Consider the following 25,822-nt stretch of genomic DNA (forward strand, 5'->3'; position numbering starts at 1 on the left):
CCCAAATCTTCCCACCCTCTCCCTCTCCCACAGAGTCCAAAAGACTGTTCCATACATCAGTGTCTCTTTTGCTGTCTCGTACACAGGGTTATTGTTATCATCTTTCTAAATTCCATATATATGCGTTAGTATACTGTTATTGGTGTTTTTCCTTCTGGCTTACTTCACTCTGTATAATAGGCTCCAGTTTCATCCACCTCATTAGAACGGATTCAAATGAATTCTTTTTAATGGCCGAGTAATACTCCATTGTGTATTTGTACCACAGCTTTCTTATCCATTCATCTGCTGATGGGCATCTAGGTTGCTTCCATGTCCTGGCTATTATAAACAGTGCTGGGATGAACATTGGGGTACACATGTCTCTTTCCCTTCTGGTTTCCTCAGTGTGTATGCCCAGCAGTGGGATTGCTGAATCATAAGGCAGTTCTATTTCCAGTTTTTTAAGGAGTCTCCACACTGTTCTCCATAGTGGCTGTACTAGTTTGCATTCCCACCAACAGTGTAAGAGGGTTCCCTTTTCTCCACACCCTCTCCAGCATTTATTGCTTGTAGACTTTTGGATCGCAGCCATTCTGACTGGTGTGAAATGGTACCTCATAGTGGTCTTGATTTGCATTTCTCTGATAATGAGTGATGTTGAGCATCTTTTCATGTGTTTGTTAGCCATCTGTATGTCTTCTTTGGAGAAATGTCTATTTAGTTCTTTGGCCCAGTTTTTGATTGGGTCATTTATTTTTCTGGAGTTGAGCTGTAGGAGTTGCTTGTATATTTTTGAGATTAGTTGTTTGTCAGTTGCTTCATTTGCTATTATTTTCTCCCATTCTGAAGGCTGTCTTTTCACCTTGCTGATAGTTTCCTTTGATGTGCAGAAGCTTTTAAGGTTAATTAGGTCCCATTTGTTTATTTTTGCTTTTGATTTCCAATATTCTGGGAGGTGGGTCATAGAGGATCCTGCTGTGATGTATGTCAGAGAGCGTTTTGCCTATGTTTTCCTCTAGGAGTTTTATAGTTTCTGGTCTTATGTTTAGATCTTTAATCCATTTTGAGTTTATTTTTGTGTATGGTGTTAGAAAGTGTTCTAGTTTCATTCTTTTACAAGTGGTTGACCAGATTTCCCAGCACCACTTGTTAAAAAGATTGTCTTTAATCCATTGTATATTCTTGCCTCCTTTGTCAAAGATAAGGTGTCCATATGTGCATGGATTTATCTCTGGGCTTTCTATTTTGTTCCATTGATCAATATTTCTGTCTTTGTGCCAGTACCATACTGTCTTGATAACTGTGGCTTTGTAGTAGAGCCTGAAGTCAGGTAGGTTGATTCCTCCAGTTCCATTCTTCTTTCTCAAGATCGCTTTGGCTATTCGAGGTTTTTTGTATTTCCATACAAATTGTGAAATTATTTGTTCTAGCTCTGTGAAGAATACTGTTGGTAGCTTGATAGGGATTGCACTGAATCTATAAATTGCTTTGGGTAGTATACTCATTTTCACTATATATAAGCTATGGTTCTTGTTTCTTGTCCATTTTCTGGCCATGAGCAATTATAAAAAAGAAGCAGCTGACTGTGAAGAACACAGTGGCTCTACAAGCTCATAAAATTAGTATCTCACACAGATAACAATAAGTTCTTTTCCCCACCCTGCCCCACCCCAAAATCATATCACCTAAGGTAAAGGATTATATCACCGTCCAAGGAGCAGTGGCTGTGCAGGCACAGGAGGGCTGAAAGGAGCTACTCCACGATCAAGATTAGGAGGGGCAGTGGTGAGGAAATACCCTTCATCCATGGTAAGGAGCAGCGGCTGTGCTTTGCTGGAGCAGCTGTGAAGAGATACCCAAGTTAAGAGAAACCCAAGTAAGACGGTAGGTGTTGTGAGAGGGCATCAAAGGGCAGACACACTGAAACCATAATCACAGAAAACTAGTCAATCTAATCACACAGACCACAGCCTTGTCTAACTCAATGAAACTAAGTCATGTGTGTGGGGCTACCCAAGACGGGCGGGTCATGGTGGAGAGGTCTGACAGAATGTGGTCCACTGGAGAAGGGAATGGCAAACCACTTCAGTATTCTTGCCTTGAGAACCCCATGAACAGTATGAAAAGGCAAAATGACAGGATACTGAAAGAGAAACTCCCCAGGTCAGTAGGTGCCCAATATGCTACTGGAGATCAGTGGAGAAATAACTCCAGAAAGAATGAAGGGATGGAGCCAAAGCAAAAAGAATACCCAGTTGTGGATGTGACTGGTGATACAAGCAAGGTCCGATGCTGTAAAGAGCAATATTGCATAGGAACCTAGAATGTCAGGTCCATGAAACAAGGCAAATTGGAAGTGGTCAAACAAGAGATGGCAAGAGTGAACGTCGACATTCTAGGAATCAGCGAACTAAAATGGACTGGAATGGGTGAATTTAACTCAGATGACCATTATATCTACTACTGTGGGCAGGAATCCCTTAGAAGAAATGGAGTAGCCATCATGGTCAACAAAAGAGTCCGAAATGCAGTACTTGGATGCCATCTCAAAAATGACAGAATGGTCTCTGTTCGTTTCCAAGGCAAACCATTCATTATCACGGTAATCCAAGCCTATGCCCCAACTAGTAATGCTGAAGAAGCTGAAGTTGAATGGTTTTATGAAGACCTACAAGACCTTTTAGAACTAACACCCAAAAAAGATGTCCTTTTCATTATAGGGGACTGGAATGCAAATGTAGGAAGTCAAGAAAACCTGGAATAACAGGCAAATTTGGCCTTGGAATACGGAATGAAGCAGGGCAAAGGCTAATAGAGTTTTGCCAAGAGAACGCACTGGTCGTAACAAACACTCTCTTCCAACAACACAAGAGGAGACTCTACACATGGACATCACCAGATGGTCAACACTGAAATCAGATTGATTATATTCTTTGCAGCCAAAGATGGAGAAGCTCTATACAGTCAGCAAAAACAAGACTGGGAGCTGACTGTGGCTCAGATCATGAACTCCTTATTGCCAAATTCAGATTTAAATTGAAGAAAGTGGTGAAAACCACTAGACCATTCAGGTATGACCTAAATCAAATCCCTTATGATTATACAGTGGAAGTGAGAAATAGATTTAAGGGACTAGATCTGATAGATCATAGTGCCTGATGAACTAGGTATGGAGGTTTGTGACATTGTACAGGAGACAGGGATCAAGACCATCCCCATGGAAAAGAAATGCAAAAAAGCAAAACGGCTGTCTGAGGAGGCCTTACAAATAGAAGAGAAGCGAAAAGCAAAGGAGAAAAGGAAAGATATAAGCATCTGAATGCAGAGTTCCAAAGAATAGCAAGGAGGGATAAGAAAGCCTTCCTCAGTGATCAATGCAAAGAAATAGAGGAAAACAACAGAATGGGAAAGACTAGAGATCTCTTCAAGAAAATTAGAGACACCAAGGGAACATTTCATGCAAAGATGGGCTCGATAAGGACAGAAATGGTATGGACCTAACAGAAGCAGAAGATATTAAGAAGAGGTGGCAAGAATACACAGAAGAACTGTACAAAAAAGATGTTAATGACCAAGATAATCACGATGGTGTGATTACTCACCTAAAGCCAGACATCCTGGAATGTGAAGTCAAGTGGACCTTAGAAAGCATCACTATGAACAAAGCTAGTGGAGGTGATGGAATTCCAGTTGAGCTATTTCAAATCCTGAAAGATGATGCTGTGAAAGTGCTGCACTACATATGCCAGCAAATTTGGAAAGCTCAGCAGTGGCCACAGGACTGGAAAAGGTCAGTTTTCATTCCAATCCCAAAGAAAGGCAATGCCAAAGAATGCTCAAACTATTGCACAATTGCACTCATCTCACATGCTAGTAAAGTAATGCTCAAAATTCTCCAAGCCAGGCTTCAACAGTACGTGAACCATGAACTTCCAGATGTTCAAGCTGGTTTTAGAAAAGGCAGAGGAACCAGAGATCAAATTGCCAACATCTGCTGGATCATTGAAAAAGCAAGAGAGTTCCAGAAAAACATCTACTTCTGCCTTATTGACTATGCCAAAGCCTTTGACTGTGGATCACAATAAACTGGAAAATTCTGAAAGAGATGGGAATACCAGACCACCTGACCGGCCTCTTGAGAAACCTATATGCAGGTCAGGAAGCAACAGTTAGAACTGGACATGAAACAACAGACTGTTTCCAAATAGGAAAAGGAGTATGTCAAGGCTGTATATTGTCACCCTGTTTATTTAACTTATATGCAGAGTACATCATGAGAAATGCTGGCCTGGAAGAAGCACAAGCTGGAATCAAGATTGCCGGGAGAAATATCCATGACCTCAGATATGCAGATGACACCACTCTTATGGCAGAAAGTGAAGAGGAACTAAAAAGCCTCTTGGTGAAAGTGAAAGAGGAGAGTGAAAAAGTTGGTTTAAAGCTCAACATTCAGAAAACGAAGATCATGGCATCCAGTCCCATCACTTCATGGGAAATAGATGGGGAAACAGTGGAAACAGTGTCAGACTTTATTTTGGGGGGCTCCAAAATCACTGCAGATGGTGACTGCAGCCATGAAATTAAAAGACACTTACTCCTTGGAAGGAAAGTTATGACCAACCTAGATAGCATATTCAAAAGCAGAGACATTACTTTGCCAACAAAGGTCCATCTAGTTAAGGCTATGGTTTTTCCAGTAGTCATGTATGGATGTTAGAGTTGGACTGTGAAGAAAGCTGAGCGCCAAAGAATTGATGCTTTTGAACTGTGGTGTTGGAGAAGACTCTTGAGAGTCCCTTGGACTGCAAGGAGATCCAACCAGTCCATTCTGAAGGCGATCAGCCCTGGGATTTCTTTGGAAGGAATGATGCTAAAGCTGAAACTCCAGTACTTTTGCCACCTCATGTGAAGAGTTGACTCCTTGGAAAAGACTCTGACACTGGGAGGGATTGGGGGCAGGAGGAGAAGGGGACAACAGAGGATGAGATGGCTGGATGGCATCACCAACACGATGGATGTGAGTTTGAGTGAACTCCGGGAGTTGGTGATGGACAGGGAGGCCTGGCGTGCTGCAATTCATGGGGTTGCAAAGAGTCGGACACGACTGAGCGACTGAACTGAACTGAACTGAAAGGAGCTAGGTCCATCTTTCCTCCAGTTTCTTCAGGCTGATGTGAAGTACATTTTAATCTGTTTGATAAATAGTATCCTTAGTGAGAGTGGAGACAGAGATTACCATTTGCCCTAGATATTCCATGTTTCCTATATCAATTGTTTTTGATATGTTGTTGATGGAGCCCCTAAATTGAAAGCAGTGGGAGTTCTGGTAAAAATATAATTTTTTTTTTAATAGCACCTCTCTAAATTACTGAAATGAAACTCCTTGGACTGATTCCTGAAAAGTATTAGTCTCTCAGTTGTATCTGACTCTTTGTGACCCCATGGGCTATAGTTTGCCAGGCTCCTCTGTCAATGGAATTCTCCAGCAAGAATACTGGAGTGGGTTGCCATTTCCTTCTCAAGAGGATCTTCCTGACCCAGGGATAAAACCTGAGTTTCCTGCATTGCAGGCACATTCTTTATAGTCTGAACCACCAGGGCTGGCCCCTGCTGCTGCTGCTGCTGTGTCGCTTCAGTCGTGTCAGACTCTGTGCAACCCCACAGACGGCAGCCCACCAGGCTTCCCCGTCCCTGGGATTCTCCAGGCAAGAACACTGGAGTGGGTTGCTATTTCCTTCTCCAATGCATGAAAGCGAAGTGAAAGTGAAGTCGCTCAGTCATGTCCGACTCTAGCGACCCCATGGTCTGCAGCCTACCAGGCTCCTCCGTCCATGGGATTTTCTAGGCAAAAGTACTGGAGTGGGGTGCCATTGCCTTCTCCGAGGGTTGGCCCCTAGATAGCTTCATTTTAAACAAGTTTCTCAGGTGATTGTGATGTACCCTTGAGTGAGAATCACTGTCCTATGTGTGACCACTGCTTTTAGGTATTTATTAACTTATCTCATGTACACAACATAACTTATGGCCCTTTTCTACAATAAATTTATGATGTAGTAGAAACAATAACAAATAGGGAAAAAGTAATATGTTAGTGGTAAGAGGAAGGGATGTAGAGAAATGGAAAAGCTGAGCCTTGCAGTCACTCATTCATTCATTTGTTTGCTCATTCTGCAACTTATGTCCCAGAAACTGTTAGGTGTTTCATAAGTATTTGGCAAATACTTAGTTCTACTATTCCTTCATCTATAGACCCTAACTACCTTATTTATGTCTAATATGTTTCAGAAGGTTCTTGCTTTTATATTTAGTTTCATTTTTCTTCCTTGTCTTACTCTCCTTAGTAGAACTGAATATCCCTAAATAATACAGCAAACACATATGGCAATATTGGAGGCATTCCTAAATACCATTAACAGAAAAAAGGTGAGCAATCAATAATCTCATTATGATTAGATTAGGATAGTACTCTTGATGGTCAAATAAGAGGTTCTTAAAGTGGGATCTGAATAATCTTAGGATCATATGAGCCTATAACCTTTGAAACTAAATACAAAATTGTTTGCATGGGTGCCTTTCTGGAGATCTATGGCTTTTATTAGAGTTTCTGGAAAAACTTTTAAACTGATAGTCTGGATGCCATAAACCCAGTACTTACAACAGCCAGGCATGTAGAATAAATGAGACAGTACTCAGGGTAAGAAGCCATGCTGGTAAATAGAAGGTAGATGCCTCATCTAAAGGAAGCATTTCCCTCTGCCTCAAGACCATTGTTGCTCTGTAAGAACTCAGGCCTGATGGCCAAGTATTCTCGTTTTTCAAGTGAAACCAAATATATGATTTTAATTTTTATTTTGGTAAAACTCTCAGTATATTTTCACTGGATGTAGGATTCTGGGTTGATAGTTTTTTTTTTTTAATTTCACCCCTTGAAAAATGTTGGCTACTTCTTTCTAGCTTTTATTGTTTCTGCTTAGAAATACTTCAGTATTCAAATTGTTGCTTCCTTACAGTTAATATATTACTGTTCTTTGGCTGCTTTCGAATTTTTTAATCTATTTTTTTGGGTTGTTTTTAGAACTTGATTAGGATATTCATTAGAATCATATATTAGGATATATTCTGATATCAGGATATGTATTTCTTTGTATTTATCCTGTTTATGCTTGTTCCTCTTTTTTTCCTGTAGATTTATGTCCTCTCTCAAATTGGGGAATATTTCAGCCACTGATTCTTCAAGTATTGTTTTAGCCCCAACCTCTTTCTCATTCCCTTCTGGGGACTTCAGTGACACAAATGATAGATCTTTTGCTCTACATTGCTGAGGATCTTTGGCTATTTTAAAATCTGTTTTTTCTTTGCTGTCCAGATTGGGTAGTTTCTATTGATCTTTATGTTCACTGTTATCTCCATTCTGCACTGAGTCCATCCAGGGAGTTTTTTGATTTCATTTATTTTATTTTTAGTTTTAAAATTTTTATTTGATTTTTTTTTTTTTAGTTTCTTCTATTTCTTGGACTTTCTATATTTCCATTTATTTCAAGAGTGTAATTTCTTGTTGGAACATTTTTTATGATAACTGCTTTAAAATTCTAGTCAGAGAATTCTAACATTTGGATAAACTCAGTGTTGCCACTGTTGCTTATCTTTCCTCATTTGAATTGAGAGTTTACTGGTTCTTGTATGACACATATTTTGGATTGCATTTTTTTTTTTTTTAAGTATTTGGTTATGAGACTCTGGTTGCTGTGTAAATCTGTTTCAGTGAGCAATAGACCTGTTTAGGTTCAGAAAACCTGACCTAGTTCCCTTTTGCAGGCTTTAGTTCCAATGTTAATTTAGTTTTCAAACTTTTGCAGCATTATTCTACATTATTCTACTCTGCTTATTAATACTGAAGTAAGTTTGAAACCTGAGTGGTATTCTGTGCAATAGTTCAGTTTTTAAAGTTTTTGCTTTATTGATTCTAGTCAGTTTCACATGGAGTGCTTGGGTGTGCTTGTGATTTTATTCTCAGATATAAAGAATCCCTTTTTCCAGGTCCCTACTCTCCTTAGTCTAAGCTCACAATGCCCACCATTTAGTTGGGAGAGGGTGGAGTGCTCCTCTTTGCAGATATTCCCTTAGTGCAGGGCAGGTGTTGTAGGCAGGGCTTCTTATACAGTCTTCACAGTGCCTGATGGGGAAGAAGGAGGGATGCTGCCTCTGTTTATGTTCACGTAGAGCATGATGGGCTTCTGGATGGGGTGAGGAAAGAGGCTCTGCCTCTGTAGCTATTGCAGAGTGGGACTGGTTGACAGGACACTACTCAGTTGTTCATGTTTACTCGCTGAGCCGTGTCGGACGCTTTGCAGCCCCATGGACTGCAGCACACCAGGCTTCCCTGTCCTTCACCATTTCCCAAAGTCTGCTCGGACTCATATCCATTGATTCGGTGATGCCATCTAATCATCTCGTCCTCTGTTGTCCCCTTCTCCTCTTGCCTTCAATCTTTCCCAGCATCAGGGTCTTTCCTAATGAGTCAGCTCTTTGCATCAGGTGGCCAAACTATTGGAGCTTCAGCTTCAGCATCAATCCTTCCAATGGAATATTCAGGGTTGATTTCCTTTAGGATGGACTGGGTGGGTCTCCTTGCAGTCCAAGGGACTCTCAAGAATCTTCTCTAGCACCAGAGTTCAAAAGCATCAATTCTTCGGCACTCAGCTTTCTTTATGGTTCAATTCTCACATCCGTATGTGACTACTGGCAAAACCATAGCTTTGACTTGACGGACCGTTGTTGGCAAAGTGATATTTCTGCTTTTTATTATGCTGCCTAGGTTTGTCATAGCTTTTCTTCCAAGGAGCAAATGAAAACCCAGTAGTGTCATAGTATCGGCAGCACCCAGGGAAGAGGGAGTGTGGGAGACTCTGGAGGCTTTGCTTGCTTGGTGCAGTGTGTGAATGTTTGACTTGGCTCTTTTCCACAGTTGCTGTGATACGTAATGTGAAGGGAAAGAGGCAGGTTTTTTTCTTTTCTCTTTTTTGTGTGTGGTGTTGGCCTGGAGAAGGAGAGATGTTGTCAAAGGGTTCTGTCCCCCACGACCGTCTTCCTCACTGTGCTTTGGATAGCAAAAGCAGTCTTTTGTTGTTTATATCTCTTACCCCTTTGTGGTGCAGGGTTATAGCCTGCTGTAGTGTCAAGGCCAAGACAGATAAGGGATAAAAATCAAACCAAACCAAAGAACTCATCACCACATTGTTCCCTGAGTTCATGGATCCTTAGCCAGCCTTTTTCTCTGCCATTCATAATCTTCTGACATATAGTTGTTCTATATATTTTGTTTGGGCTTCCCTAGTGGCTCAGATGGTAAATAATCTGTCTGCACTGAGAGAGATCAGGGTTTGATCCCTGGCTAGGGAAGATCCCCTTGGAGAAGGTAGTGACTACCCATTCCAGTATTCTTGCCTGGAGAATTCCATGGACAGAGGAGCCTGGCAGGCTACAGTCCATGGGATTGCAGAGTCGGACATGACTGAGTGACTTTCATTTTCACTTTCATATATTTTGTTTAGTGAGATGAATACTGTGGGATGTGCTTACTCCATCTTTCCTAGCAGCCTTGGTTCCTTTCTGGTGGCATTGTAATATCAAAGAACGAGTAGGACGTGAGGTTCTAACCTAACCATCTTTATTTTTTTTGTTGAATTTTAGATTAATCACCATAAGTGGAAATGACCTATCATGTCAAACACTTAGTGAAAATAAATTCATTGTAAATATAATGTTACATGTGCTGTTAAATAATCGCAGTCTACTGAGTTTGTTGCTCAAAATTTTAATGCAATATTTTAGACACGTGGAGAGATATAGAAAGAGCAACATTTTCCCCCTTCTCTTCCCTTCCCTTTCTTTTCATTTCCTTGAATTACGAGGTATCTAGCATGCCTCGCCTTTCATAAGTAAGGAGTAGGCATAGGATCAAAGCTTGGCCAATTGTGTGCTGTCCCAGGATTCAATTCATGAGCAAAGGAACAAAAATGACTGAATGGATTTGAAATTCATTCACTCTGACAGCTATGGGGCCCTGTAGGAGAAGGCAGTGGCAACCCACTCCAGTACTCTTGCCTGGCAAATCCCATGGATGGGGGAGCCTGGTGGGCTGCAGTCCATGGGGTCACTAGGAGTTGGATGTGACTGAGCGACTTCACTTTCACTTTTCACTTTCATGCATTGGAGAAGGAAATGGCAACCCACTCCAGTGTTCTTGCCTGGAGAATCCAGGGATGGAGGATCCTGGTGGGCTGCCATCTATGGGGTCGCACAGAGTTGGACTGAAATGACTTAGCAGCAGGTAACTTTTACTTTAGTTGCCATTCCCTAAAAGAGTAGCGCCTAGTACAGGGCTTATGGGCAGGTCATGTGTTTTGAGAAGTAGTTCCAAGCAGCAGTTGTAGAGGACAGGGAGGATGAAACAGGTAAGAGGGAGAGCCCAGTCAGAGCTGCACTATTCAAGGCAAGCTGATCACTACTCTTGGCAAGTGAGGCTTAATCATGCTGGGGACTATATGTGGAAGCACGTAGAAAGCAGTGCAAAATTATCCAGGTGGGGATGGAGGAGGGTAACGTTTTCCAGGAGCACATGCCCCGTTGCTTGCCACATGAATTGCTCCCTCCTTCACATCTCTATATTTTGTTTTTGTGCCAGAATAGCTAAGTGGGCTGTTACAAGCAACCTATGTGGCAGAGAAATCCCTATACAGACGCGACTGTCACATTGTACCCGTGTAACTGCTTTCTGTAGCAACGATCGGAAGAAAAAGTTCACCTAAGAGGATGTGAAGTGGGGCCGAGCAGAATCCCACACATATTTATGTTAGTTCCCCTTTTCAGAACTCCACAGATGCCTTATTGTCCTTCCTCAGCTTAATACAGTGAGCAATTCCCCAATCAGTTTATAACAAATTCTTTTTTTTTTTTTTCACATATGTTAGCTAGAATGAGTTTCTATTGACTGTAGCCAAAGAACCCTAACTGACACTTTCATTAATCTGTTCTCTTTCGCTGGGAGACAGTTTCATCTGTGGTGAAAGTCTATCTCCTTAGTTGAATCTTGGCATGTCCATCAAAATGCTTAAGCTGTGCTTCAAGGACCATATGGGTGTTAGAATCTTCTGGCCCCAGAAGCTGAAGTATCCCAGTTAGCTTCTGATCCTTCACAATCAGGCCTAACTTATTTACATAGTATTTAATGACATGAGATGCTTCAGTTTTGAATAGATGTAAAGAGGCAGCAAATTGAAAAGGCAAGTTAAAGAGATACAGGTGGATGTTATCACATAAATAGTATTTGGTTTTCTGAAATTACAATTATGACACTCCTGAATGATCTCTGATCCCTCTGTATTACAATGTGACAGATGTTATATTGCTGTGATTTCTCTAGTGATGCTTGCTGTTGCTTCCTTGTCATCTTCAATAACAAAGCAACTGGACAGATTAAATTGAAATGATTTATTCTCTGTGAATGCCATAGTCAAAGCATGCTGTCATAGTAACAGGTTAAAGCTTTTCCACTAGGAGTTTATTATGCACAATGTGGTGGTACAGCTAGCAACCTCCCCACATTCCATTGTATCGATGACACAGTATATGCATTTCTAGGTAGAAATTGATAGAGAGGGCTTTCATGATTATCAGGAACAAAAATGTTAAATGCAAATTATGTCGAAGTACCACATATTAAAATAAAAGTCCATATCATTAGTGTACTTTAAATTTCCCAAAGTAAACATAATAGCTCAGTGGGACCCAGATCAAGACACAGAATGTTATCAGTACTACAGAGGCTGCCTCATATCTGTCAAGTCACAGTTCCATGTCTTGTATAACCAGTCTTGCGTTTTGCCACTTTAGATTAATTTTGCCTGACTTATTCATTTTTTGTGTATTCTATTTAAAATTTTATTGATGTATGTCTACATGTAGTGAAATAAGCCTTAAATGGTTCAGTTCAATGAATTTTGAGAAATGTGTGCATATAACCAATAGCTCTATCAAAATATAGAACATTCTCCTCACCCCAGATTGCCTTGTGCCCTTCCTCAGCCAATTTGCCATCTGTGGAAAGCAACCACTTTCCTGAAATCTTTTGCTATAATTAGTTTAGCTTGTTCCTGAAATTCACATAAATAGAATGATAGAATATATACTCTTATATCAGGCTTTACTTTGCTCATTTAAAGTTTTTGAGATTCTAGAAGTGTTGCATGTGTAATTAATTTGACTTTTCTATTTATGAGTAGTATTCCATAGTATAGACTACAGTTTGTTCATTCAGTCCTTTGATGTGGGATAATGGACTAGTTTCCAGTTCTTGCCTTAGTGAATGTGCTTCTACAAACCTTCTTGGACAAATCTTTTTGTAAAAATAGGATTTTACTTCTCTTTGATGGAATTTTTGGACCATAGGTAGGTGTATGTTTAACTATGTAAGAACTTTTCAAACCATTTTCCAAAAGGGTGTATAATTTTGTACTGTCAAAAACAATGTGTGAAAGTTTTTGTTACTTGAAAATTGTGTCATTATTTGGTGGTCGTGTGTTTTTTTTTTAATTTTTGCCATTCCTGTCAGTGTGTTTGGTATCTCATTGGTGGTTTTCATTTATAATTACTAATGATTTCTCATCATTGATGAACATCAATTTATCAATATTTTCTTTGAAGGTTAGTGTTTTTTGTGTTCTAAAGGATCTTTACTTATCCTAGGGTCATAAAGACATTCTCCTTTGCTTTAGAATATGTGGCTGTTAGGGTTGGCCTTTAATCCATATTACACTAACTTTTGTGTATGATTTCAGGAGTGGTATGTAAGAATTTCCAGTAGTTTCAGCTCTTTATGTTGAAAAGACTCTCCCTTTTCATCTGTTGATTTATTTGTTCATTGTTAAGTCAGCACCACTATTTCTTGATTACTGTAGCTTTAGAATAAATCTTGAAATCAGAAATAATGAGTTGTCCAAATTTTTCCCCCTTTTGTAGGACTATTTTGGCTATTCTAGATCTTTTTTTTTATTTCAATAGTTATTTTTAGAATCAGTGTATCAAATTTTATGGTGAGAAGTCTGCTGAGATTCTGGTTGAGATTGCATGGGAAAGAATGGACAATTTAATAACCTTAAATCTTTAGTTGCATAACATGATATATCTTTAGGTATATACTTAGGCATTTAAAAAATATCTCTCGGTAGTATTTTATAGTTCGCAATTGAGAAGTCTCCATACATCCTTTGTTAAATTTACAACTAAGTATTTAATGTTTTTTGAGGTTGTTGTATGATAATAATCTTTAGAAATTTTATTCTCAAGTTTTTCATTGGTGGTATATAGATATACAAGTATATATTGATTTTAAGTCTCATGGCCTTGATATCTACAATATATGCTTCTACCAGGTTTTCATAGGTTCGTAGGATTTTCTGCATTCTTAATTGTGCTGCATTTGAATAAAGTATAGTTTTGCTTCTTCTTTTCTAATCTTTGTAACTTTCATTTAAGTTTCTTTCATTAATTATTGGCTAGGACCTCCAGTACAATGCTGCATAGACATCTTAAAAGTCAACATCTTGGACTTATCCATGATAGAAGGAGAGAGAACTTACTCTTTCAGCATTGTGTGATGACAGCTATAGATATTTTTAAAGAAATAGGTGCTCTTTTCAGATTATGGCAGTTCCCTTCTATTCCTAGTTTGATAAAAAACTTTTTTTGCCAAAAGCTTTCCTTCATATATTGAACTGCACATGTCATTTCCCTTCATAGTTAATATGGTAAATGATATTGATTCATACAAATGGTTAACTTTGCATCCCTAAGATAAATCCCAGTTGATCATATTACTTTGTGTTTTAATATATTTCCAGATATAATTTGCTAGCATTTCATTGAGAATTTTTGCATTTATGTTCATGAGAGACATTGGCCTGGGATTATAGTTTGTAATATCTTTGTCAGGTTTGGTGTCAGCATTATGGTAAACTCAGACAAAAGTTAGGAATATCTTCTTATATTTTTAAAAAGTGTGCATAATAATGCACTGAGGAAACCAGAATTGAAAGAGACACGTGTACCCCAATGTTCATCGCAGCACTGTTTATAATAGCCAGGACATGGAAGCAACCTAGATGTCCATCAGCAGATGAATGGATAAGAAAGCTGTGGTACATATACACAATGGAGTATTACTCAGCCATTAAAAAGAATTCATTTGAATCAGTTCTAATGAGGTGGATGAAACTGGAGCCTATTATACAGAGTGAAGTAAGCCAGAAAGAAAAACACCAATACAGTATACTAACGCATATATATGGAATTTAGAAAGATGGTAACAATAACCCTGACAGCAAAAGAGACAGCAAAAGAGACACTGATGTATAGAACAGTCTTTTGGACTCTGTGGGAGAGGGAGAGAGTGGAATGATTTGGGAGAATGGCATTGAAACATGTATAATATCATATATGATATTATATATATATGATGATATGATAATATCATATATGATATGATATATATAATATCATATATGAAACGAGTTGCCAGTCCAGGTTTGATGCACGATACTGGATGCTTGGGGCCGGTGCACTGGGATGACCCAGAGGGATGGTACGGGGAGGGAGGAGGGAGGAGGGTTCAGGATGGGGAACACATGTATACCTGTGGTGGATTCATTTTGATATACGGCAAAACCAATACAATATTGTAAAGTTAAAAAAAAAATAAATAAAAATAAATAAGATGCTTGAGGAACCAAGAGAAGGTCAGTGAAACAAAAATACTAGCGTTTGCCTTAAAAAGTGTGCATAATAATGAATTATTTTTCTCAAATGTTTGACAGAATTCACTAGAGAAACTAAATTATTTCCTTCTCCTTTAATATTTAAAAGAATTCACAAATAAAATTGTCTTGACCTGGGAAAGTTTTGAGTAAAACTCAATTTTTAAGATACATGGCTATTTAAAATTTCTTTTTCTACTTGAATTAGTTTGGTAGTTGTGTATTTTGAGGATTTGTCCATTTTATCTTGGTTATCAGTTTTATTGATATAGAGGTACTTTTTAACATTTTTAGAAGATATGGAAATTTCCCCTCCTTTATTCTTGATATTGTCAATTTGAAGTTTTATCTTTTTTCTTTCTCAATCTTGCTTGATATTATTTTATTAAATTTTTTTTCAAAGAACCAATATTTGGCTTTATTAAGTTTTTCTATAGTATCTTTTTTGATCAAGCTTTTCATTTGTTATCTTTGTTATTTACTTCCTTCTACTTATTTTAAGTTTAATTTACTCTTGTTTTTCTATCAAAATTAAAAGTTGATTAAAAAGTGATTAATAAAGATTTAACATCCCTAGCGAGATTAATCAAGGAAAAACATTTTAAAAAGGACACCACACAAATTACCACCATCAGGAACTACAAAGGGGACATCAACAGATACACATACTATAGATTTTAAAATAAAAACAATAAGAATTTATGAACAATTGTATACTTTAGCCACCTGATGCAAAGAGCTAATTCATTATAAAAGACCCTGATGGTGGGAAAGATTGAAGGCAGGAGAAGGGGACGACAGAAGACAAGATGGTTGAATGGCATCACTGACTCAATGGACATGAGTTTGAGCAAGCTCTGGGAGATGGTGAAGGACAGGGAAGCCTGGAGTGCTGTAGTCCATGGGGTTGCAAACATCAGACTCGACCGAGTGACTGAACAACAATATACCAATAAATTCTGCAGTTTGGATGAATGGGCAAATTCCTTGAAAGACATTAACCATAATTAACACAGAAATAAATAGAACATGTATACAGTGCCATATTTACTGAAGAAGTTGAATTCTTGATGATTGATTATATTCTCTCCCCCAGTTCAGTTCAGTTCAGTCGCTCAGTCGTGTCCGACTCTTTGCGACCCCATGAATACCTCTAATTTTAATGTTGTTACCCCAGGTTTCTACTAAGTATTTTAAAGAGATAAAGTTGCAATTCTGTACAGACTTTCAGAAAAGCATGATAAAGGGAAAGTTTCACAACTCTTTTTATTGTTTTGTTTTTTGAAACAATAAAATATATCTTTCAAAGATAAAATAAGAGTAAAATTTCAGGCCAATATGCTTTATGAATATAGACATACAATTTTCTAAAAAATATAGCAAATCAAATCTAGTAACATGTAAACAGTATAATACAACATGGGCAATGAGTTTATCCCAGGAATGTGAGGTTAATTTTCCATTTGAATATCAATTAAGATAATTCATCTCATCAACAGAATAAAATATAAAATCCATATAGTCTTCCTATTAGTTGTATAAAAGCATGCAACAAAATTTGATGCCTCTCATGATATTACCTCTTATCAAATAAGAATAGAATGGAAATACCTAAATCTGATAAAAGGAATCTATAAGAAATCTATGGTAATTAATGTTGAAAGCTATGTAAGACCTCTACACCTCTATATGGAAAATTACAAAACAGCTGAGAGGAATTATAGAAATCTTAAATAAATGTATGATATCATATCATGGACTGAAAAAATCGTATTGTTCAGTTTTCCATCCTACCTAAACTCATCTATAGATCCAATTCCTACCAAAATCTCAGCAGGCTATTTTGAAGAAATACACAGCTGATTCAAAAATGTGTATGAAAATGCAATCAAGCTAGATCAGCCCAAACAATTTCAAAAAAGAACAAAGTTGGAGGACGTATAAAACTTGGTTTCAAGACTTACTATAAGTCTGCAGAAGATAAAACAATGTGTCATTACTATCTGTGCCAAATAATAGATTAACAAAAGAGATTAGAGAGCGTATGGGGAATTCTCCATAGTGTTTTCCCTTGGGCCATAGAAAGGGACCCAAAGGTCACACTGACAATGTGTAGGGCTGTGCATTGGTTATAGTTTCATTGCAGGGTTTTCTTATTGTATAAAATAGGGCATAGAGTCTTAGAGTAGAACTCTTATATCTGGTAATTAAGCAAGGTGACCAAAAAAGAGGCTTGATCAGTGTTTCCTGAGTACCTGCTATGTGTCTGGTCCTGTGTTGGAAGTTGGGAGTATCACTATAGGCAAAATGGTCTAGTGCAGATTATAATCAATCGATGACATAAACAATGTGATTTCAAAGTGTAAGAAGTACTATGAAGGGAAGTCAAAGGAGCTCACCTCTGAAGTAAGCAAACACTGCTCTGAGCCGTTTTAGTTATCTCTAAAGATAATTTGGTACTAATTCTTTCATTTGTCCTTTCTCTCTCCCTTTTTCCTCTCTTTTCTTGCTTTCCTTCCTTGTTCCTTCCTTCCCTCCCTCCTTCTCTCTCTCTTACTTTCTTTTTCCCCAGTTGTGTTCTAGACACTGTGCTAGCAGCTGGAAAAAAATGTAATAAAAATATTCTTGGTGTCTTCATGGAATTTATGATCTAGCTTTTTAAGTGATTAAATGTTTTAAAGTAAAGAAATGAAATTAAAATATTTTCACTTCTCTTTCAAAGTCACAAATAAGGGGAAAAAAGAAAGCCAGACAGATTACCTGCATCAAATTAAACCACACAGGTATTATTAGTGAAGTAAATTATGCACTGACCTTTGTGACAACACATGAATAAACTTTCTGTTTATTGTCAGTGTTTGGGGGAGAAAAAAGAGATTCCATTGACATTATTAAATAATGACCTTGATTATTGAAAACTAAGATGCAGAGAAGAACATCAACAGAATCTCCTGATTGCATTACAATTTTCTAGCAAGCAGGAGACTGTTTCTGGCTAGAAGACTTATCCTTTGTCTTCCGTTTCTAAAATTAATTCTATTTGCTTAAATACTCACAAAACATATAATTCTTACTTTGTCTGTAGTAAATAGAAATTATTGATAGATTTTAAAATGAGATCTCAAATTTAATAATATAGCTTTATAAGTGATTATTTAAAATTCCTTTTATTAAGGCCTAATTACTGTCTCTTCTATATAATGAGTCAATTGCATACCTAGTAAATGCTTCTAATAATCACATGAAATTTTAATGAATATACAATAATGGTCTTATTAATTTTAAATTAAATGTACTTGTTCACTTTTGAAAATAAATTGAAAATGCCACTATAAATAACTAAGGAAAGTGAATTCATTTTTACACAAGAGGAACTATTACTTTGGATATTTATAACTGTAAATATTCTTGTTCTTTTCAAAAAAAGAACTGATAGAATGTGACTGTTTTTCTGTGTACCATGAACATATAGGGATGATTTGATGTACTTTACATGGATTGTTTAATTTTTATGCAATAGTAAGGCAGGCCTTGTATTATGTTCAGTTTAAAGTGAAAGTGAAGTCGCTCAGTGGTGTCCGACTCTGTGACCCCATGGACTGTAGCCTACCAGGCTCCTTCATCCATGGGATTTTCCAGGCAAGAATACTGGAGTGGGTTGCCATTTCCTTCTCCAGGAGATCTTCCCAAGCCAGGGATTGAACCCAGGTCTCCCGCATTGTAGGCAGACGCTTTACTGTCTGAGCCACCAGGGAAAAGGTCAACTGAAGATGTTCAGTTTAGAGATATGGAAAAGGTTATTTTGCTTAAGAGTCAAGCTCAAAATCATGTCTCCTAAGAGTTGATAACAGGATTTAAATCTGAACATCTAAAACCCCAGGGAATTAAGCATTGTTTTTAGTGGAGTAATATCATTGACTTCATTTCTGATTTCCAGTTAGATTATAGTTAATTAGGTGCTTCATCAGAGTTGGCCATTTTCTTGGCAAATATATCATTTAAAAAACTTGGACTTTGTCAGTAACAATAGGCAAGTTGATAGCAATGAAAGCTGAATACTTTGGTCTGAAAAGGAGGAAAGTGTGGTGTGTTGGAGTGGCTCCCATTGACCCACCGAAAGTGAAAGTGAAAGTGTTAGTCCCTCAGCTGTGTCTGACTTTGCAAACCCATGGACTGTAGCTGGCCAGGTTCCCCTGTCCATGGGATTTCCCAGGCAAGATTACTAGAGTGGGTAGCCATTCTCTTCTCTAGGGAATCTTCCTCATCTAAGGATCGAATCCCAGTCTCCCACATTGCAGGCCAGTTATTAAACATTAACTAGCACACCACCAAGTATAACTGTAAGCAACAAAGTCAAACATTCAAATACATGTTAAGGAAATAGGTCCCTAATGTCCTGTTCTATCTGCTTCAAGTAATCATAATAGTTTTTGATTGTTCACATATTAATAAAATTAATGAAAATTTAACCTTTGAGAGACATTTACAAGCTCTTTGTACTTTTATGTTCAGTGTAATGGAAACCCATAGGCAAATGCCCTATCAACTTCCCCCCTACTGCATTTCTACAATTATTTTATGTTTATATACACATATATTCCCTTTTCTTTTATACTTTATGCCATAAAGTATACTCTAGCAGAGTATCATCTAAGCCAGTTAATGCTGGTATAAACCAACATATTTCATGTTTTATTTTACATTCACTTATTCCTTCTTCAAGTTTCCTCCTCACTTTATGTATATCTGAGTTTCTGACCTATGTTATTTTCCTCCTCTCTTAAGAACCTGTTTTTTTTTTTTTTTTTTTTAACATTTCTTGTAAGACAGCTCTACTAGCAACACATTCTCTCAGTTTTGTTTGACTCTAGTCTTTATTTCTCCTTCATTTTTGAAGGATAATTTTGCAGAGTGCAGAATTCTAGGTTAGTGGTTTCTCTCTCTCAACACTAAATGTCTCATGTCACTCTTTTGCTTGCATATTTTCTGCTGTTCTTCAGTCACTAAGTTGTGTCCGACTATTTGTGACCCCATGGACTGCAGCACACCAGGGTTCCCTGTCCTTCACCATCTCCAGGAGTTTGCTCACACTTATTTCTATTGAGTCCATGATGCCATCCGACCATCTCATCCTCTGTCACCCCTTTCTCCTCCTGCCTTCAGTCTTTCCCAGCATCAGAGTCTTTCCCAATGAGGGTCATGTTTTCTGCTGCTGCTGCTGCTAAGTCGCGACAGTCGTGTCCGACTCTGTGCGACACCATAGACGGTAGCTCAACCTGTTCCTGCATCCATGGGATTCTCCAGGCAACAGTACTGGAGTGGGCACGTTTTCTGAGGAGGAGTTACATGTAATTCTTACCTTTGTTCCTCTGTAGGTAAGGTGCTTTTCCCCCTCTGGCTTCTGTCAAGATTTTTTTTCTTTATTGTTAATTTTCTATAGTTTTGCATAGGTTTTAAAAAGTTGTCAGAAAAGATATTTATATATGCTGCTGCTGCTAAGTCACTTCAGTTGTGTCCGACTCTGTGCGACCCCATAGACGGCAGTCCGCCAGGTTCCCTGTCCCTGGGATTCTCCAGGCAAGAACACTGGAGTGAGTGGGTTGCCGTTTCCTTCTCCAATGCATGAAAGTGAAAAGTGAAAGTGAAGTCGCTCAGTCGTGTCTGACTCCTAGCGACCCCATGGACTGCAGCCTACCAGGCTCCTCCGTCCATAGGATTTTCCAGGCAAGAGTACTGAAGTGGGGTGCCATTGCCTTCTCCGATATTTATATATACCTGTATATATATCACTTGAATCAATTCTAAAATTCTCATCTCAAATTCAGCAGCAGGACAGATAACTTCTTTGGGATATTATTATTTTTGCTTCTTCTTCTTCTTCACTTCTTTTCCTCCTCCTATTTTTTCCTGTCATCTGCCTCCTTTTTGTTTTTTTTCAGAGTCTGTGAGGCCAGAGCAAAACTTCACTGTTCTGTGTGGTGGACTGTCCTGGGTTTTACTAATTTGTTAAACCTGTAAGTACAAAAGTATTTTCAAATGAATAAATGGCACTATTTACATGAATTTATTTAGAAAGAGTGTGGTTGAGGCGGAAAAGTCAGATGCATAGTTTCTATAGGAAAAACAATTCTCCACATGCTTAAGTTGTTTTGATTAAAAAACACAACTCTGGAGGGCAGAGTTTTATTATGTAAAACTGTGTCTTCTTAGATGATTTGTTCATTGCTTGATTAAAGCCATATCTAGGAATTGTCATTTGAAAAGATTCTTTTCTGAAATTTGTATGATTGAAAACTCAGAAACATTGATTGTATTAATGTTGCTATTATGTGGAACACTAGCCAAAAGTGACCATTCAAAATGCATTGTCAGGATGAGGACTGTTTTATAAACAGACAGCTTTTCAACTAACAAATACAACCCTGAACCTCGGTCTAGTAAAGCTGAATATCATGAGAGTTCATCTCTTCAAAGAAATGTAAAGTTTTGGGCAGGTGTTTAGAATCACAGAGTCTATGAGTGCTTGGTGCTTAATTCTTAGAGCAAATTGCCTTTTCCTTTGTAAACTCATTTTGTCTCTACAGCATCCTAAATTTCACGGTTAGTGTCCTATGGCTTTGGGGCAGGGGCATCACAGAGAATCTCCTAGTACTGAGTTTGCTTTTTAAAACTGGTGTTACTTAATTTCATAATAATAATTGATGGTCAATGCTATTTAAAATAATTAAAGAGGCTTTTCTACACTCTTGAAAACCTGTTCCACTGTTTGGAATCATTACTGCTGTGAAATGTTCCTTTGTCCACCAAAACAACAACAACAACAAAATCCCTTCTTTTTCCTTAAATATTATCCTGGTATTTCCTTTCATCTTTTTTTTTTTTCCCTATGAAGATGGGAAATTGGCTACTGACTTACACATCGTGAGAACTTGCATAATTATAGACAATTGAATTGCATATTAACTCCTCTCTTCTAGACTTATATAAATCTAATTTTATAAGACTAATTGTCTTAGTTGGTTTACAGATTGGCATATTTTCCTCCTCTAGGTTGGTTATTTTAGTCCTCATTGAGGCTCAACTTTCAAAATGCTTTGATATATTCTGCTGTTTCATTTTACACAAGAGTGGAAAGTCAGTGAAGAAGTTCCTTAAAGTTCTCTGTTTCACGTTTATGGAAATGAAATCCTCATCCTCAAAGTGACAGAGGTGGTGAAACTCAAACTAGATTTTCTAAACTACCTGAGTGTTATTTCCTCATTCCTTTAGATTTCCTTCTATTGTACGTGTTTTGAGACAGAAAGTGTTCTTTTATGTTCAGTATGTCTTGTCAAAACTGTAGCCAATTTCAGCATACATTTGTTTGGTACTGAATAAGCAGTAGATATGTATTTCCAGGTGGTGCAGTGGTAAAGAATCTGCCTGCCAATGCAGGAGATGCAAGAGATGCAGGTTTGATCTCTGGGTTGGGACGATCCCCTGGAAGAAGAAATGTCAACTCACTCCAGTATTCTTGCCTAGGAAATAGCGTGGACAGAGAAGCCTGGTGGGCTACAGTCTATGGGGTCGCAAAGAGTCGGACACGACTGAGCGCACGCACTAGATACTGACCAGATGCTGAGTTCTGAGCATAAATAAACCCTTGAGATGCTTATTAGGGAACATCTTAAGATCTGTAGCACAGTCTCAGTTCTTGAAGGAGTGAATAAAGTAATGCTTTGTCACAGGATTTATTCAGTTCTCCAAGTGGCAGACACAGGAAATTTTGTAAAGGTCGACTATCTAGATGTTTCCTATTTATTTTTTTGAGCACATTCTTATTCTCATTTCTTATTCTTCCAAGTTTTTTTTCCCTGCTTTTTTTTCCCTTAAAGTTTCCATTTCTATACTCTGTTACATTTCCCACAATCTTTGTGATTAATTTAGAGTCTTTCAAATTGAATTCTTGGTGACAAATTATTCTGAAATCAACTTTAAATTGACACGTTCCGAGCTCACTTTTTTAAGGGAAGGATGTTGCTACCCTTTGACTCTCATTGCCATTGTTACCTCCTGTCAGCTTTACTCATTCTACCTTCTCCAACATGCTTTGTATGTTACAATCAATCCAGTGCTGTTCCTTGTTCACGGCTCATCTTACTTACACCTACATTCATCCTTCACTGTTGAAATAGTTCTTATTGTTCAAGGACTTGTTCAAATAATACTCCCTTCATTTGACTTTGCTCCACAATAGTTTATTTGAAATCACATTATATTTTGGCTCAGAAAAATAAGTAGGACCACTCCTCCTCTTTTTAACATCTTCAACTAAGAGTCCCAGAGAAAAATGCTTTCCTTCCTGAGAGCAGTGTATCACAGTTTGGTTGATGTTTGGGAGCTGATATATTAAGATTAACCCAGAAAACTGTCTCTACTTTAGAGTAATACTTGTGAAAATGAGTAGGCATTAGGCTTTCTTTGGTATTGAACAGCACATGCTCTTAAAACTATGTTCTTCAAGAACCTATTTTAGTTAAGAAGAAAAAAATCTGTTTAAATCTGGATCTACTAATAATCACTGTATTAAAAACATAGCTAGACAATCTTGCATTTTATTTCTCTGGGGCTCAGGCTTTACTTGTGGTTAGTCATGTGCAAAGCAGAATGAAAACTTCCACTGTCAATTTACGTTGATTCCCATCTGCCGTGAATGGTAACCCATGATCTCTTTTCCATTGGGTATTTTTGTTGTGTTCTTGTTTCTATTTTACAAAGAATCTGCAATCACTTATTCTGTGTGCCTCCCTCAGCTCTTGAAGAGAGACAACACTTGAAAACATAATGGCCAGATGATCTCAGGATGCAAGAATCCTTCAGATGTTTGCTGAGAACTATTGAAAGATGCTTCAGTCTGACAAAAGCAGGAAATGTTAATTTTCAGTTCTTTTATAAATAGAGGGATGATCTGTAAAGGGAAACTGTTGTCACAGCAAATATACACTTGAGTGATTCAAACCTAATTAGTGGTTTTATGATTCACTTTGAATATATTTACTGTAATAACTGATAAACTGCTTTTCAAATTCAGCTGTTGAATAGATTCTATTTTTTAAAAAAATAAAACAGCTCTGAAAATTCATTTTCCTTTTTTCATTATCAAATATACACCTTTGTCCTCCATATATGTGCTATATCTAACCAATAATTAGCTGCTTCCCTCTCCTTTCTCTTCCCATTTTACCTCTCTTTGCAAAATTCCCAAAATATTTACTAGAAGAAAATATATTAGTGTTATCTGCTTATTTTTAGCAGCAGAAGTATGTGTTAAAAATGTATAGAAGTAGAGGATTATGAAAAATAAAGTCATATTCCTTAAAAGACTCTATTGAACAAGACATTTGAAACAATTGATGTATGCTACCTTTTTGCTATGTGTTCTCATTTTGTTAAATACTTGACTAGGTACAACCAAGAAAAGATAAATTCAAGCAGAGTGGTGATTTAGTGACTCTAACTAGAAGTAGTCTGCAATAAAATTAAAAGAAATCTTTCTATAAAGCAGACATAATTTATATTTTGCATATGCCACAAATTTATTTTGAAGGAATCATTTTGAAAACCAAATACTCTAAAATTCAAATAATGTATGCTTTAAACCAGCTGTAATAGGAAGGAAATCCTTCCACTCTAATTCATATACTTTCAAAACATTTGATTATAAAAATAGCAAGTCTGTGGTAGATATTTTAAAAATGTAGAAGCATATAAGGGAAAAGAAGAAAAAGAAACATAATTCCATTACTTACAATGTTTAGAAGTATTTTATTTCTCAACTGTTTCACTGTCTCTGCATGTGGGATTAAAAAGAAATAAGGAGTCATATTATCTTCACACTTTAGTAACTTCTTTGAGGAAAGTTCTTTTCCAAATGCCTACTTGGATTTTCATATGCCTCACTGGGTTCTTTGAAAACCTGATTCCTCATTCCAGAGATAGACATGGATCCACAGGGAATGCAACTGTATCATAGATATGTCAACATGCATTTTCCTAGAATTGCAAGATGCCTCTTGAAAATAGTAGCTTTGGCCAATTGATTTATGAAGGTTTGAATAGTATTAAAAGTAAACACAAAATTTAATGCATATTTTAGGAGAGGTAGTTGAGGGAAGGAAAGTTTCTAGATGTTTCTGCCTTTATTAGATAGGGAGGGCAGAGTCCTTGAGAGATGGCTTAATGCCACAGTTATCGAGGTAGTGAGGAGGACCAAATTAGATGATTGGAAGGATTTCACTTCATCTCTGTGGAGAAGAACAGAACTGTTACTTTAGCAGGTGATCATGCTTAGGAAATACGAGAGTTTGTTGACTCTCTCAGCTGGGTTTAAGTATAGTGTGAATGGGGCTTCTCAGGTGGTTCACTGGTAAAGAATCTGCCTGCAATGCAGGAGACGGAGATTTAATCCCTAGACCAGTAAGGTCCGCTGGAGGAGGGCATGGCAGCCCACTCCAGTATCTTGCCTAGAGAATCCCACGGACAGAGGAGTCTGGCAGGCTACAGTCAATGGGGTCGCAAAGAGTTGGACATGATTGAAGCTACTTAGCATGCACACACAGTGTGAACAGGGTAAGCTCTTGATTTTTGGTATCCATTTGGGTCAGTTAGCTTTATACAGAAAAACAAATGAGACAAAACGAGACCCCTATGCTTCGGCTGCAAATAAGTCTACCCTGATGAGGTCAGTCACATCACTTAATTTTCTTTTGTAAGTGTAGTTAAAGAAATGAAAAAAGGATCACACTGACAACAAAAAAAAATTGCTTTACATAGTGGGTGGATAATGTGCTGTGAGGTCAGATTATTAACTACTGTGGTTGGAATCATTTTCTCAAAAAAACTTTTTTGTAGGGCTGAATGATTTTATTACCACTAATAACCTTTGTGGCTCTGAATGCTACAATAATCTGGATAATCAAAATTTATGCTTTAGGATGAAAAGTGCTTATCTGCAGATGAGTGGAAGGAAATTCCTTTCTCCAACCCTCTCT

General features: G+C 37.7%; 1 long non-coding RNA gene across 2 annotated transcripts in view; it reads left to right on the forward strand.

The window, feature by feature from the left end:
* Positions 1-23,913, forward strand: part of LOC104969133 (uncharacterized) — a 145,095-nt gene extending 121,182 nt beyond the window's left edge. For both annotated transcript variants that reach the window (XR_807733.4, XR_807732.4), the window contains 2 exons: positions 20,732-20,806; positions 23,585-23,913. This is a non-coding gene — a long non-coding RNA (uncharacterized lncRNA). The remainder of the gene's footprint in view (positions 1-20,731; positions 20,807-23,584) is intronic.
* The last annotated feature ends 1,909 nt before the right edge of the window (positions 23,914-25,822 follow it).

Source organism: Bos taurus, chromosome 7, assembly GCF_002263795.3.
Source record: "Bos taurus isolate L1 Dominette 01449 registration number 42190680 breed Hereford chromosome 7, ARS-UCD2.0, whole genome shotgun sequence".
NCBI classification, from domain to species: Eukaryota; Metazoa; Chordata; class Mammalia; order Artiodactyla; family Bovidae; genus Bos; species Bos taurus.